Here is a 15595-nt window from a genome sequence, read left to right as displayed (position 1 = left end):
GGGCTGTCATGTGCCGTCTGACCACATACAGGCCTGATTGGTGGAGTGCTGCAGAGATGGTTGTTGTTCTGGAAGGTTCTCCTCTCTCAACAGAGAAACGCTGGAGCTATGTCAGAGTGACCATTGCATTCTTGGTCACCTCCCTGACTAAGGCACTTCTCCCCCGATCGCCCAGAACAGCTCTAGGAAGAGTCCTGATGGTTCCAAACTTCTTCCATTTATGGATGATAGAGGCCACTGTGCTCAATGGGACCTTCAATTCTGGGAGGTCTACAGACAATTCCTTGGACTTCATGGCTTGGTTTGTGCTCTGACATACACTGTTAACTCTGGGACCTTATATAGACAGGTGTGTGCCTTTCCAAATCATGTCCAATCAACTGAATTTACCACATGTGGTCTCCGATCAAGTTGTAGAAACATCTCAAGGATGATCAGAGGAAACAGGATGAACCTGAGCTCAATTTTGAGTGTCATGGCAAAGGCTGTGAATACTCATGTGATTTATTGTATTTTTTTATACATTTGCAAAGATTTCAAACAAACTTCTTTCACGTCGTCATTATGGGGTATTGTTAGTAGAAAAAAATTATTAATTTAATCCATTTTGGAATAAGGCTGTAACATAAAATGTGGAAAAAGTGAAGCGCTGTGAATACTTTCCAGATGCACTGTACATTGCATCAGTACATGACCTTGTGTTACAGGAATAACGGCTGTTGATGGTGTGCCGAAGAAATCGCTTGTGTTTAAAGCACGCTCGAACTTCACCTGAAGAGTCACAAAACATCTCTGCACTTTAAATTCACAATGACGAACATTATACATTTGCTGACAGACGCAAAAGCACTTGCATGATCACGGAATTGATTGGCTGTGTAAAAATAACGTCATTAAAAGTTGAAATTCCACTCTTATGTCCTGGCATCCTATATTCCCAGATAAAAATATATTTAAAAGTTTTCTGGTGGAATCCAGACACGAAAGGACCTTTGCACCTCTGTGCCTCTGGCATCCTGTTCTGGAGAGATTAAAAAGATAGTTTTAATAGGCCTGCAATGCTCTTGGGTCTTATCAAGCTTGCACACTTCTACGCCAAGCTGCTTCAGGCAAATACAAATCATGCAAAGCTTCCAACTCTCTAGCAGTCCAACAGCTCAAAAGTCCAATAGTCTAATTTACATTTGGCATTGCAGGGTGGCAAATTCTGCATAGAAAGATAGATATGAGAATGCAACCAAAAAAGGATTAATTCAACTGAGAATCTTTCGTAGAGCTGCCACAGAGATGGAGAGTTCATTTAATCTTCTTGGACGTATTGTACACAAACAGACAGGAAACACTCTCTGATTTTGCACAGTTGGTTCCTCGGGTAAAGCCAAATCCAAATTAAAAGGTTATTTTATTTAGTCCATCAATCAACATGTCAAACCTGTGCCTCAGAAACAAAATGTTACAAATGTTATAATGAATAATAGTTTGTTCATTAGTTTACATGAATCCAAATTAGGTATTCAACTCTAAGACTCGTTAGCTTTGATTAATGACATTAGTTGTTTGAAATCCTTTGAAATCCTCATAATTTGATCAACTTTTTATCAATGATAATCATAATATTATTAAAAATGCTATAAATTTGAAAAACATTAATTGCACGCTATCTTAGGTTTGTCACTGTTTATGTGTAATAATGCAAAAATGCACTAGAATATGAAATATCTATTTTCTAACTGCATAATCAAACAAGGCAAGTTACAATACGCTTTATTTAAAAAAATAATTCAATTTAAATTAAACTTCCATTAAGTCCAAGTCCTCTAAAACCATGCTTTAAGTGGTGATCAGATCGAATGTCTTTATCAACTGAAAATCTTTCCCTGCACCATTCAAATCCGTACAAGCTACACAATCGTCATCTGTTCATAGTAAACATCCCAGATTCAATATGCAGAAATTGTATACTCTTGAGTAGGTAATTATTTTTTAATTAGTACTTTGAATATGTTCTTTGCAAGCATTAAAAAAGTATGTTCTATATAGTATGAATGTGTGTAGTACGAATGTAATTCGGATGTACTACATTCTCCATGTTGTCATTATTCTGTGACCTACACCTGTGCTGACACTGCCATTCACAAATCCTCTACCGTGGCCTCATGGGATAGCTAACTGGTCAGAACCTCGCCAGAAATAGTAGGTCATCCGGGTACTTTTTGCCTACTCTTTTATGGATACTGTGAGTTTGGACATACATAATTTTTTCGCCTACTATAGGGAAGTATGCAATTTTGGACTCAGCCAAAGACTCCAGAGCAAGAGTGCCACACATGTCCTTAAAACTGAGGCCAAAACATTTTGATCGCCCCCTGGTGGCTGGCTGCAGTATAGGTCATAAATCGCTATGTAATCAAACGGGAAGCAAGTCAATCAAAAATATCTGTAATTTTAGGTAGTTCTTATCACGCTGATGTATGTTCAAGTGATCTTTTTCACAATAAGTCTGCGGGATCAGGAGTATGTGCGGGACCCTAATACCGCGGCTCCACCTCAGAATCACTACTGCAAAGACTCCAAATTGCGTAATTGGCAACGGCTGTTTCTGGGATATTTTGGCTTCATTTTTTTTGTGTAAGGAAGTGGAGACATCTTTTTTAGTCTATATTCCAGAGTTTGAGGGCAGTCCCCAGCACCATCATTACATTAGCTTTTGCGTTATCACTCTGTAGCCAAACATTATCAAAACAGATGAGCCAGACGCACTTAAAACTACTGGGGGGTTTAAACACGTCACACGGGTCTAGAATTGGCTTCTTATTGCAGCCACAGGAGTTATTAGTAGGAGCTTGGTGTGTGGTTATGTACCCTGGAGCAGAGATTAAGCAGGTGTTTCGGGTTTGTGCCATCGCCTGGTCGACACTAACTACACACTCACATTAGCTGCTAGTAGCCGGAGAGATAGCTTGTGGGCCACTGGCCCTCAATTCATGTGTCATTTAGTCCAGAGACTGTGGAACGAAAGAATGGATCTCTAGCCACACACATCACCCAGTTTGAATGGAGATATAGTAGAGAGAAACTGACTGGATATTGCTATTTCTTACTACTACCTACTACTTTTACTATTTCTACCATAGAAAGATATAATAATAGTAGTACAAGTAGTTTACTATACAGTTCCGAACGGTTCCGGGTGAGTCATATGAACAACCATTTATTAATAACACAGAAGTTTCACAAACCTTAAGTACACTAATTATGAGACATCACTGAAAATTATGATTGCCCGCAGTTTGGTAAGCCAGATGTTGATTCAGTTACAGCTCGGATTCAGTTGAACTTATTCAAACTGGTAAAGACTGATTATTCTTCTACATCGGACATACAATTAGGCGTCACGTTTATTTGTGAAAGAGCACAGCAATTCCCAGATAGCAAAAAATATCGGCACGGCTTCTTTTTGCCGCCGGCCCTAAGCTGTCGGCTATAGGTGCGTCCCGCTGGCGGTGATGAAACGTTTGCCGCCGAATACGTCACTCCCATTTCTTGCGAGATGCCGCGGCCGACTAGCCGGCGGGCCGCCGGCTTCATTTTCTCTGGCGGTTGCCTCCGCCTAATGGACCGCGGCCGGCTGGCGGCAAGCCGCTGTGAAATACAAGGATTTCTACTCTCAAATTCGACCAGCCACGTTGGCTATGTTTGGCTTGTTGGGAAATAGAGTGGAACTGACAGCATTTTAACTAGTTCTCACATTTGAAGCGATTATAAAATCATAATAGCCTATATGTGAATTATATCAAATATTAGTTTTTTTTGCTCCAAAGCCATTAGGGTTTATAACAGATTCTTGACTCTTGATTCCATGATAAGGTTAGGTTTAGGAAATTACATTTAAATTTTCACTTGATTATTTGCATGTCGAGTGTGTTTAAACAGTGTTGGTCAATTTGACCCATAATGGATGTAATACTTTTTTTTTTTTTTAGCATAATAGGAGGGTTAAGAAAGTTTGAAAGTTCATTTTAGGATAACACTTATTTTTGTATTGCCCTTTTTTCTATTTCTTTTTGGACTGACTTTAAAATAGACATGACAAAAAATTAGAACTAACTTCATGACATTTTACTTTGTTTTCAAAACCCATATTTTTCTGAAAAACAAAAATATATTATTAATTATTTAGGAAAAATTCTACATTCATAAGACAAGAATAACTCAAAAGAAGCCCTCTAATATTACCTCTTATAAAGCTGATTTTTACAATATTTGAAACCCTCTCAAACATGAGGTCGCAAAACAAAAAGCTTACAAAAACAGAAACCTGAAAGCTTTTCAATTTCATGTGACTGCCTTAATATTATAAAGTATTTTCTATCTCAGAATTCTTATTTTTATTATTTATTTTATATACAGTGTTACATTTGTTGTTATTCTTTGTTCTACATATTCGGAACTGTACCACAATGCTTTATTATTTTTATTTTTCTCTCATTGTACTTTTTGTATTGTACTTGTCTATACATGTACTAATTTAAATAAAAATAAAATAAAAAAAAAACAGAGAAGTACCTCCACCGGCCGAGAGGGGCAGTATACCTAAAAAAGACGGAAGACAAACCGGTAAAACATACAGATTTACCATCAGCGGCCGCTCATCACATGGTTTTAGTATTTGAAGAGAGGAGATCAGAAAATATCCTCGACTACGAGCGTTTAAGTAAGTACATGTTTCCTTTTTGTGTCACACAATATTATGTTCATTTTTGATGTATATACCGGTAGGTTGTTTTAATTAGTTTGTTCAGACACGCACGCTGATATAGTGCACAATACACAGTGTTAGCTAACACGTGCTGTTTCGCCTTTTTTACACACTGAGTTCAAGCATGTGCTACATGTTAAAATGTATCTAGCTACTGTAGGTAAGTTGTTAGCCAAAGCTTTACATCTAGAAAGACTTAAGTTTAACTTTTGGTGTTTTCTAACAAAACAGAATGATGTATATAGGTTATTTAAATTATTTTGTTAGTCCGAACAAGCATGCTGCTAGGTCAGTTTTAGCAAGTGTTAGCTAACATGTGCTGTGTTGCTACTGTTCTTCTAGCATTTAAGGTCATTTATGAGTTATTTCTCTGAACTGCTGTACTTATTATGTTTGAGGACAATGCAGTTTACTTGATTCACTACACTGAATGAATACATTTTACTGTTCCACATTTGGCTGACCAGTTTTTCCCCCCACAGCATAGCTACTGTATATTCTGTATTTAACGTTAACAATGCGGTTTTGTTCACATTTTCTTGCAGATACCTTGACCAGAGCACAATCGGTTATCTTCATCCAAGAGACCTATTGTTGGACAATCGTTTCGGCTTTCAAGGTAAATAAATTGTTAGTCACAATGTCTAGTTACTGGGCTATAAGGAGAAGAATATTGAAAGGAGTTGAGATGGACAAACAGGAAATTGCAGATGTTGGAAACTTTATCAGTATGGAAAATTGTGCCTGTAGTTGTTGTTTTATATATATATATATATATATATATATATATATATATATATATATATATATATATATATATATATATATATATATATATATATATAATTAAAATAAAATATTTTTTATGTAGATTTCCAGAATGAGAACCAAGCCCTGAGGGAAAGCAATGCACGAGCAGGTGAGAACATGCACTCTTTCTTAAATTTTACTTTTTTGACTGTGATGTAGGTCCAAAATTACCAAATGCCTTTCATTTTGTAGCTTCGGATGACAGCGGCTCACTTCATGAGCAGGTGAAGCAAGTTGGGACAATGTTGACGACGTTTGCTCGTACTGGGCAATCAGGTACAACTTGCAAACAACACCTGTGGTTGTTGGTTTAATTCCCACTGGGGCCACCTGTACATGTAGTAGACCTAGTTGTAAATGTCATAGTTTAGTAGTTGAGGGACCAGGACTGACTGCTTTATTCTTTTATTCTGTGAACCCCTGTAGGTGCAGATCAGACCCTAATGCTGCGACGTCTTGGAGAGTTTGGCGATGTTGTGCGTAGCATGGACAACAAAATGGACACTATGCTGCAACATTTCAGTGCCAATGTGTCTTTTGGAGAGTTATCCCTGCCAGGGGGTCTGTTACTCCTCCTAGACAACCCATTTGGCGTTGCTTGACAACAGTTTGAGGCAGGATAAAGAGCTCCAGTAAGTGTGCTGATTTTGTTTATAATGCTGTAGGGTAATCTAAAAAGTAAAATTTAAGATTGTACACTGCATATTCTACAGTCTGAATCACAGCCGGTCACATTTTTATATTTATGTATGAGAAGCTTCAGAGATATGTAATTTGTAACACTTTTTTGTATTTTCAGCTTCGGTTTTTGGCAATCAAATGTGGGAGGGACCTAAAGACAACCGTGTGGCGAATGCTTTAGAGTATCTTCTCTAATCACCTTTCCATTAATACAACCTGGACGGGTGTAGGGGATAAAGCATGTTTTAGAGACATGTTCCTGAAGACCATTGTTCAAAGTAATATATATATAAATATATAAATTTGTTATATATTTAAGTAGATGTGTGTGGCCTTATGACATTCACATGGAATGACAGATCTGTATTTTCTACAGGAGCCATCCGGAAGAACCCGGCAACCCAGGATGCCACTGATGAGGCGGTCCAGGTTAGCGCTATGCGTTACCTTGAAAGGAGCATCTGATCGTGAAGGTGGAAAAAGACGCCGCACAGCTGAGAGGGACCCACAGCCGACCTCTTACACCTAGGCTGACTACTGACACCTGGAACCCTTTCTTTATCCTGCAGTCAGTAACATCAAGACCCCTAAAGAAGCCAGAAGTTTCAGGCTACACTCACCCAATCCACACTGTTCACTGTGGAAATTACTTTTTTTTTATTCCCTGTGACCCTGCCTTGAAGGCAGCTCCTTGGATAGATATGGGATGGCGAGGTTGTTTGTCCTTTATATAGGCGCACAAGAAATCACTGAAGATAAGCCAATTTGCGCTGCCTCATTCTGGAGGTCGGGGAAAACCGGAGAACCCATAGTCAGGCTTGTTATAATGTTCTGTTCTACTACTGTTCTATTCTTCTCCAGAGCTTTACTCTAAATTATTACCATTTATGCTATTGTTAGAAATGGCTTGTTAAATGTGATGTTATACCTCGATTTATTTGGTATCCTGCACATTCTTTGGTACCAAATATCCTCATTATTTGATATAATATTTAATGGTAATTCTTTTCATCCCAGAGCTGACCGATTTGTTATTAACAAATATTGTAAGTGTTATAATTTGCTTGTAAGGCTGTTTTTTTTTTTTTTTTAAACCAAAATTTAATTGGAAACATGCAGGTTCTTTAGTAAAAATGTTTTTTGTTATTTATAGGCCTATTTAAGCTTATTTATTGTCTGTTATATTTAATTTATATTATCTTGTATCATTGACAGTTAATGTACTTTGAAATGTGGAATAAAAATGCCAAATGGGAATTTATCTGGTTTGTTCAATTATTATCCATCATAAACTGCATGTTACAAATATATGAATAATAAATAAATATATATATTATTTATTACACAATAAGCGGAGGCAGATCGTTCGAAAAAAGCGTTTGCCTCCGCCGGGCCGCCTTCTGGTATAAAGGCGGCGGAACGGCGGTTTGCCTGCGGGCCGGCGGCGGTAGGAAGCCGGCTGCCGCTTTTAAAAAGCGGCTGCCGCCGGCGGTGCGCCGTCAAACGTGTTTGCGATTACGCAATTCTGACGCTTCTACAGCCGCCGGATCACCGCCGGTGGTCCGCCGACTCATTGTTATCTGGGTTGGTGACGATGTTGATTATGAGCCAAGAAAAAGACGTTGTTTACCTAGGCATCTTTTGCTGTAGCTGGAATTGATAAGCATTTAATGTAATCCTCTTTTAAATCTCCTTGTTATGACATATTGTTATGTAAAAAATGTGAGTCATTTTGAACGATTCATTAAAAGAACTGGCTCATAAGAGTAATTTGTTCATAAATCGAACTTCATTACAGCTTTTGTCTTTTTGTGCCGCTCGGGAGAATAATTAAATGGCGTTTTATTGTTATTGTTTTACTGTACACTGTGTTCCTCATCACCTTCAATTAGGGCTGAAAACATTCACAATTTGAGTAAATATGATTTGCCATGCATGGAGTTATAGATTGAGTCATCACGCTCCTTCATTTTTGGCGCACAGATCGCTAGAACAAAACTAAAAAGATGATCTAAAAACATTTTTTTGCAGTAGATGGTATTTTGTCTGAACATATTTAATTTGGACTACAAACATAACTTAAAAACCACCGCTTAAAAACCACGAAACATTGACTTCTTGCTTTTAAACACAGCCTGTTTTGTATTTGTGCAGAATGAACTCTTGATTCTAGCATGATGAAACTCATCCCTCCATATGTGCATGTAGACTAGATGAGTGAGTGACCATGTCATACTTCATACATATTCATACCGCACCACTGATAATTACATCTACAGAAAGTAAAGTGTGACATCTGCTAACAATTAACAAACATTTCCTCCACGGCTGGCGGCAAACAAGGAACATCGTTCGGGCTAGGGCAGCGCTGACAAATCGGCCCCTTAAAATGGTCACATCCATCCTTATCAGTGTGGTTAGACTGAGACAGGAAAGGCACCTCACAGCCCATCTGTCCGTCTGTCAGACGGCACGCGCCAGCCACTGCCCACGCCCGCATGTCATCAGTGCCATCGCATAAACAGCTGCATGTGCTTTTATAAGTTCCTCCTCTTCGCAGTAATAAGCGCTTCTCCGTGTGTCATGCAGGATGGAATTGAACGTGGGCCAGTGCTAAAGCTTCTTAGATATTCCAAACACCTCTCTCTCTCTCCTTTTTTCACTCAGCTCGAGTGTTGAAGATATTGACAGGTGTAAGACTCTTCTTAGGGTTGACCTAGGTGGAAGCGAACAGGCTGTCAGCAAAACTGCGGGATAGTGCCGATCTATGAATGCTGACTTTAGATGACAGTTGGTGGAGATGCTTTTGAAACAAAGAGTGAGAGTTAGAGACAAGGAAAGAAAGAGAGAGAGAAGAGTTTTTGACAAGAACTTTTTGTGAGTGAAAATGGCTGTAATACTTCATGCTTAATCATCAAGGGTGTGGAAACAATCACAATGTGCCGGGCATCACAGTCCCTAGAGAACGCCAGTGCGCCAGTCTCGGTGCCAAGAGAGACAGGTCTGTCCGTGACAGAGCGAGTGTGATTCTCATGAGATTGTGAATTTGATTATGTCACCCTTCCAGGAAAAAAATCGTAATGACCCACCAGCTGTCTCTTGGACGGTGCTGGCAACTGTTTCCACTCCCAAATGGTTTATTATCAGTGATTAACACAACCAGGAAAAAAAAACAATGTTTAATTTCATATGGTGAAAAATGTTTTGCATTACAACTGTTAAATGAAGAAAATAAACATTCAACTACAAAGTATATAAAATTATAACATTAAAGTAAATTTATATATACATCAGGGACGTTTCCTCTGAGGCGGCAAGAGAGGCAGTGCCTCCTCAAAAAAATTGGATGAGAAAATAATTGATATTACAAAAATAAAACAATGCAAATATTACAAAATGTGACAATAAAAAGTTTATGAATCACTCGTTATTTTAAAGAAACACTGTCCTACAGCGACACCCGCAGGTAAAGTTACAGCGGGGGGCTTGCCTCCCCTGAGCCCATTGACTTTTAACAGACACCCTAAAGCGTGCGCTGGGTTTGATGGGGGGTACTTGAGAATGGATGGGGGAAAGTCACGTGAGAGAAGGCAATGTCTCCATCGTGCTATGATTGGATATGCTTGGGCAGTAAATCCCGCCTCTTGTTTTCGTGCGCATTCGCAAATCGGTCTGAATGAAGATTGATGGCGTTAATGGAAGACTAATAAAAAAGGTAAGTAAACAACTCACCCACTTCAATATCACCGCTTCTTGTCATGTCAAAATCAAACTTGAATACATGATGACTGTGGGGTTTTTTTAGTGAGCCAATGGTGAAATTAAAGATACATCTTTGTGTCTGTGACCAGTGTTTACAGAGTTCGATGACTAATGACCGTGAATATCAGTTCACAAATAAAATATATTGTTTAAATTGTTACTGCTTTTAGTTTAATATTTTGAAATAAATGTTAAAATGCTTAAAAAAAATTACTTGATGAGATTAATACTTGGAATTAATGAATAGAACATTAATTGCATGGTGTAAATATCCTATTTAATATATATACACACTCACACATACATATACATCATTGCGATACTATTATACTATTATAGTATTTATAAAAGGTTTGAAAAGTTTTTGAGTTTTTATTTGTAGATTCTGTTTTGTTGTGTTTTTGTCAGGTTTATTCGCATCTATTACATCTAATACATCTATATAGTTTTTATCCATTTTTCGTTTTCGTTTAAATTAAAAAAAAATTTTTACATCAAGTTACAAACAAACAAACCATCAGTTAGTTAGTTATAGGACAGTATAGTGCAGATAAAAAGTGATGGGGATAAGGACATGACCCAAGTCGAGCCACAAAAAAAAAAAAAAGAAAAAACCTCTTGACAAAAAATTTGTTTTTCTGACATACTCTGCTTCTTCATTTTCTAGGGAAAAAAAACACAAATCGTTGTGCATAGCACATTTCAGCAATTTACCTCATAATAGGGTGCGTAGGCAGAGCCACTTATCTAAAACATCAATATGCCAAACAAATAAAATATATTTCCCAGGGTGTTTTGTGCAAAAATAGCTGGTTATTTTGTATCAACGCATACATAAATAATGGGTAGGAAGCAAGAAATTGAGGTTTAGTTATGTTTCCTCCTGCCAGAACCATGCAGCTTGGAAAATTATCGTGTTTTCTGTCATAAAAACAGCATGAACTTTCACTTTTTATTATGGAATTACAGATTCTATGATAAATGTAAAGAAAAGTTTTTAAGCAGTCAATGCGTGCAAAAACAAATTTCAGCATTATGCATAAAAATGGTTTGGTTTTAAATCATTAAGTCATTTGATGGCACTCATTTAATGCAGAATATATGGAAGATTAATTTTGCCATAATGCATTGTGCAAAACATGTTGCGTCGAAAATGTTACTCAGTGTGAAACGGAAAAAATCTCACTCATCCCTCAAGACTCCAAAAAGCCATTACATCTACAATGCACATGCATAGACCAATACACACGCTCACTAATACCCATCTCTCACCCTGAGACAATATTGGCGTCTGTTTGATGGGCTGATAAATTGGACAACACAACTGTTTGCTGAGATTAACCTAGCATGAGAACAGGACTAGGTGTCTTCGCCTCGGGAATGAAACAGACAGAAACAGGACAACGATGTCCTTGAATGCCACTCAAAACGCGACGCAGGGTGTCTCGCTGAAAAGGTCACAGTTTAACCAGGTCTGAACAGCTCTGACCAGCAGGTGAACTCATAGTGATGCTGTTCACATACACTTAGCCGGAGTGGCATCCCGTCCCATTCATTGTGGCGGTAATAACTCGCGTCTCTGGTCAAAAACGTGGATGACGAAAGCCAGAGGCCATTGGTGCTGTCATGGTGGTCCCTTTGGGGGCCGTGGAGGACAACTGGCTTCACGGACCAATGGTCAATAACATTAACCAGGGCCCGGAACCGTGAGCTGATGTGGATGATCGTAGCGGGGCTGGCCTGAGGAAAGAACAAAGCGCTTTCACCACATGACCTGAAGTCAGCCGCCATCTGTGTCCCTCACAGATGACAGTATGCTCATGTCTTTAGTTTTTACTTTATTTACAGCACTATTGTTCTTATTGGAGCTCTTTTGTTAAACGCATTTTACACAGACTGGATGTAATGGGCACTGTAACATCTTGTGAAGGGATTCTCAACCGATCTCAACTCCAAAATGGGTTGCAGTTTTGCGCGAGAAAATAAAAATCCAGCCAATAATAACTAATAATCATGCAAATTTGGATAGCAAAATGAATAGGGTTATCAACTGTTAAAAGGCAAGTTTCCAAATCGTTTACTATTAATATCAAAGGCTGAGCGGTAAAACTCCACAGTATCTTAAATTAAATTAAATTGGCTACTACTACTAATTTTCATTAGGGATGCACCGATATTAAAATTCTGGCCTATACCGATAAGCCAACAATTATTTTTGTATTACATCTGATAACCAATAAACGTGCAAAATTGAAATTTTATACCTAACATTTTGTATTGAAAAATCACTAATAAATTCAAATCAAAGTGAATTTAGACATCACAACATTATAATTTGCAGTATGAAAAATGTATATTAGCTAAACATTACATTTAACAGTGTTAATAAATTATAGATTAACATTAAGTGAGTGCAAGATGATGGCAAAGGTATCAAATTTAGAACGATTCAGTCCGATTTGGTGAACTGGTTCGACTGGTTCAAAAGAACGATTCGTTCACGAACTGGACATCACTACAATAAAACTGCACTTGGGTTCTTCAACACTTGCCTCCAGTGGATCTCTATGTTACACATGGTTAAAGAATTTTTAGACATTTTTTAAGACATTATGCTTGATAATGAACTGGTGCGGTGGATGATTGTACTGTACTAACCCAAGTTACAGAACAAAAATATAAGTACTGAATCAAAGCCATTTTTAAAACGTTTGTTCTTATTTGCATTTTCAAAAAGCATAGATTTTGATACAACCACAGACAGGGATGAAATGACGAATTCAAAAAAGTAAATACGAGCAGTGCCAGCATGTAAGATTGCCAATGCATTTCCAATTTCATGCACCAGCCATCCACTAATGCTGCAATCAACAGTAACAATACAGATAAAGCTGTCTAAGGCTCCTAAGCCATTCTGTTAGAGAACTGGCATATTAAAGCAGAATATGTTGAAGGAACATCCTGGCTTTATTACCAAAGCAGAGAGAGGCGACCAAAGTGAAGTCGGGAATGGCTGGGGAGGGGGTTACTCAATAACACACTTGCCTAACAAATCATTCCGAGCCTCAGCACCAACTGTGTTCATATAATGTCAATATAGTTTCATGGGGCTCGGGAGATTTGAATCCAACACCTCTATCCATTCGGTAAAGTGCGAAGCTAATAAAGGGCCTCCTTAATATTTGGTCAGGCCTTTGATGGAGGTTGTTTTGGCCCTGTGGGAGAGCTTTCATCTGAACACTGTCTGATTGAAAACGGGAAAAAATAGAAAGATATGGGGCAGGTAAACAAAGGCAAGGGGTGGGGACTTTGTCATCAAAATCAAAACACCCAATATATAATACTTAAATCAGCACAAAACTATTATCCAGTGCACATCAGAGCTAATCAGATGGCGTTATAATGAGAATGAGGAGTTCTAGTATTGTCCCACAGCTTTGGGCCAATTACAATCTGTAAATTATTTATGATTCTCTAGTAATAAAACATTAAAGCACACACAAGGATGCAGTACATTTGCAGAACTGTTCATTTGCTCAATTCGAAACTCTTTTCATCAAAGCTGTGTACAGATTCATGGTTGACCTTGATGTCAGCAACGCTAATGGAGAGTTCAGGAACATCTCGATCTCGAGCAGCATCAAGAGTGACTGGAATGTTTTTGATGCCATCAAAGGTTCTTGATGAATGTACCATAAAATATGTCAATTCTATGACAACTATACAGTTCAGGGATGCTTCCAGTTGAATAATACTTCAGCAAACACTTTAAAGGGGTGGTAAACCACGATTTCACTATTCTAACTTTAGCTAACGTGTAATGTTGCTGCTTGAGCATAAACAACATCTGCAAAGTTACAACGTTCAAAGTTTAAAGCAAAGGGAGATATTTGCTTTTAAAGAAATCAGTTTCTAAGAACTACAGCAAACGGCCAGTAGGCGACTACACACATTCCTCCAGGGTTGGTGACATCAACAGGCTCAATATTTACATAAACCCCTCCTCCGAGAATATTAAATAAGGGGGGGTGAGGCCATTTTGTATCGCGGCGCTGTTGTGGTATAGTAGGCTGGAGTGTTGCCGCGATGCCGAGGAAACGCTGTTATTTTCATCCGGATTGCAGGTCTGGGTTACTTGCTCTGTTCAGCCTTCCTTGGGACGGGGGTGCGTTGCAGAGCGTTTAACATAAAACATGTTATATGCACGTGTGTTTGAGTCAGTGGGGAATCAGGCGCGCGCAGGGCTCCCTGCAGCACATCTAACAGAGGAAAACATCCACCGTCTTCGCGATTTCAATGCCAGATTTGCACAACGTCAGCTGCGTGAAAAAAACACTGCCGGGATGCGTGCGTGGATGCATGACGCGCGCGCTTCACATTTCACGGAGGACAACACAAACTTCCACAAACTTCGCGAGTTCAATACAGGATATGCACAACGGCTTGTCCTGAAAGCTGGATTTACAAACAGAAGCTGTTCACGGGCCACAACCTGTAAGTCTGATTTATTTTTCATCGATGTGTTTTCCTGTAATAGGTTGTAGCAAGGAAGTAAACAGATGACAACGCTGTTCTGCAAACCAGTCTGTTAAATGCTCATTCATACTTAACGTTATCCGACGAACACCTAACGTTACAAACACTAACGTTAAAATCTCAACAGCGAACCTGACATTAGTGTAAATGATTCTTTGATTAGAGCTTTTATGTATTGTTTATCTACAGGCATGCTAAACATGGTTCTGTGTGTGATTTGGCTAACTTACTAGTTAAAGCCAGTGCTTAGTGTTTGTTTTGGGTTAGTTCTTGCGACAGATATTTGGCTATAATGTTCTAAAAATACAAAAGTTAAAGTGCCATTCAGTAGCGATCACTATAGATCCGCAGTCTTTACTCTTGAGGACTGAACAGGTTCTGCTCGATCATCTTCACTCAAATGTTCTGGGTCTGATTCGGGCTCAGATTGGTATGGTTTTATTGACGCCGTTGTTTCTAACACTGACCAAAGCACAGCCTCCGGTAAGGGGCGTGACGTTTCCGACATACGTGCACTAGGCGTTTAGCGAATCACAAAACACTGGGCCAGCAAACCAATCTGAGCCCATCGCGTATTTTTGAGGGACTGGCTTCATACAACCCGGAAAGCATCAGACCATTTTACAAGGAGGGACAGAGCAGTGTAGAATAAAGGTCAAATATATAAAAAATAAGGCAATTTTTTTTAAAACGAAGCATGAACACATGTTACAGTGCACCCCACAAACACAGTCAAGCCTTCAAAAGAATGTGTTTTACCACCCCTTTAATAACAAATACTGCTTTATTCTCAAAGGAATGTGTTTCTCCATAAATAAAGTTCACAGATGTTTCTCCTAAAATTCTTTTGAAGCGATAAAAGAGAAGTTCCGGGTAAATATTTCCCCCTCCCCCCCTGCTCGCGAGGTAGTACTTTTTCAAAGTTCAGGAACTTTCGGGGTGGGACTTGGGCGCTGAACATGCTGATTGGTTGAACTCACCCAACGTTTCATTTCAACCAGCATTTTTAAAAGTCTTTTGCGAGGTTCGTTCTGCGTTCAGTAAATA

The 15595-nt window shown here is 38.7% G+C and overlaps 1 long non-coding RNA gene across 1 annotated transcript; it reads left to right on the top strand.

The window, feature by feature from the left end:
• Positions 1-4221: 4221 nt before the first annotated feature.
• Positions 4222-7509, top strand: LOC307117418. The gene is made up of 7 exons (XR_013815430.1): positions 4222-4714; positions 5305-5378; positions 5631-5678; positions 5762-5845; positions 5996-6201; positions 6369-6528; positions 6627-7509. It is a non-coding gene; the product is annotated as an uncharacterized lncRNA (long non-coding RNA).
• The last annotated feature ends 8086 nt before the right edge of the window (positions 7510-15595 follow it).

This window comes from Gobio gobio (genome assembly GCF_949357685.1).
Source record: "Gobio gobio genome assembly, chromosome: 21".
Classification (NCBI taxonomy): domain Eukaryota; kingdom Metazoa; phylum Chordata; class Actinopteri; order Cypriniformes; family Gobionidae; genus Gobio; species Gobio gobio.
This window is presented reverse-complemented; position numbering and strand designations above follow the sequence as displayed.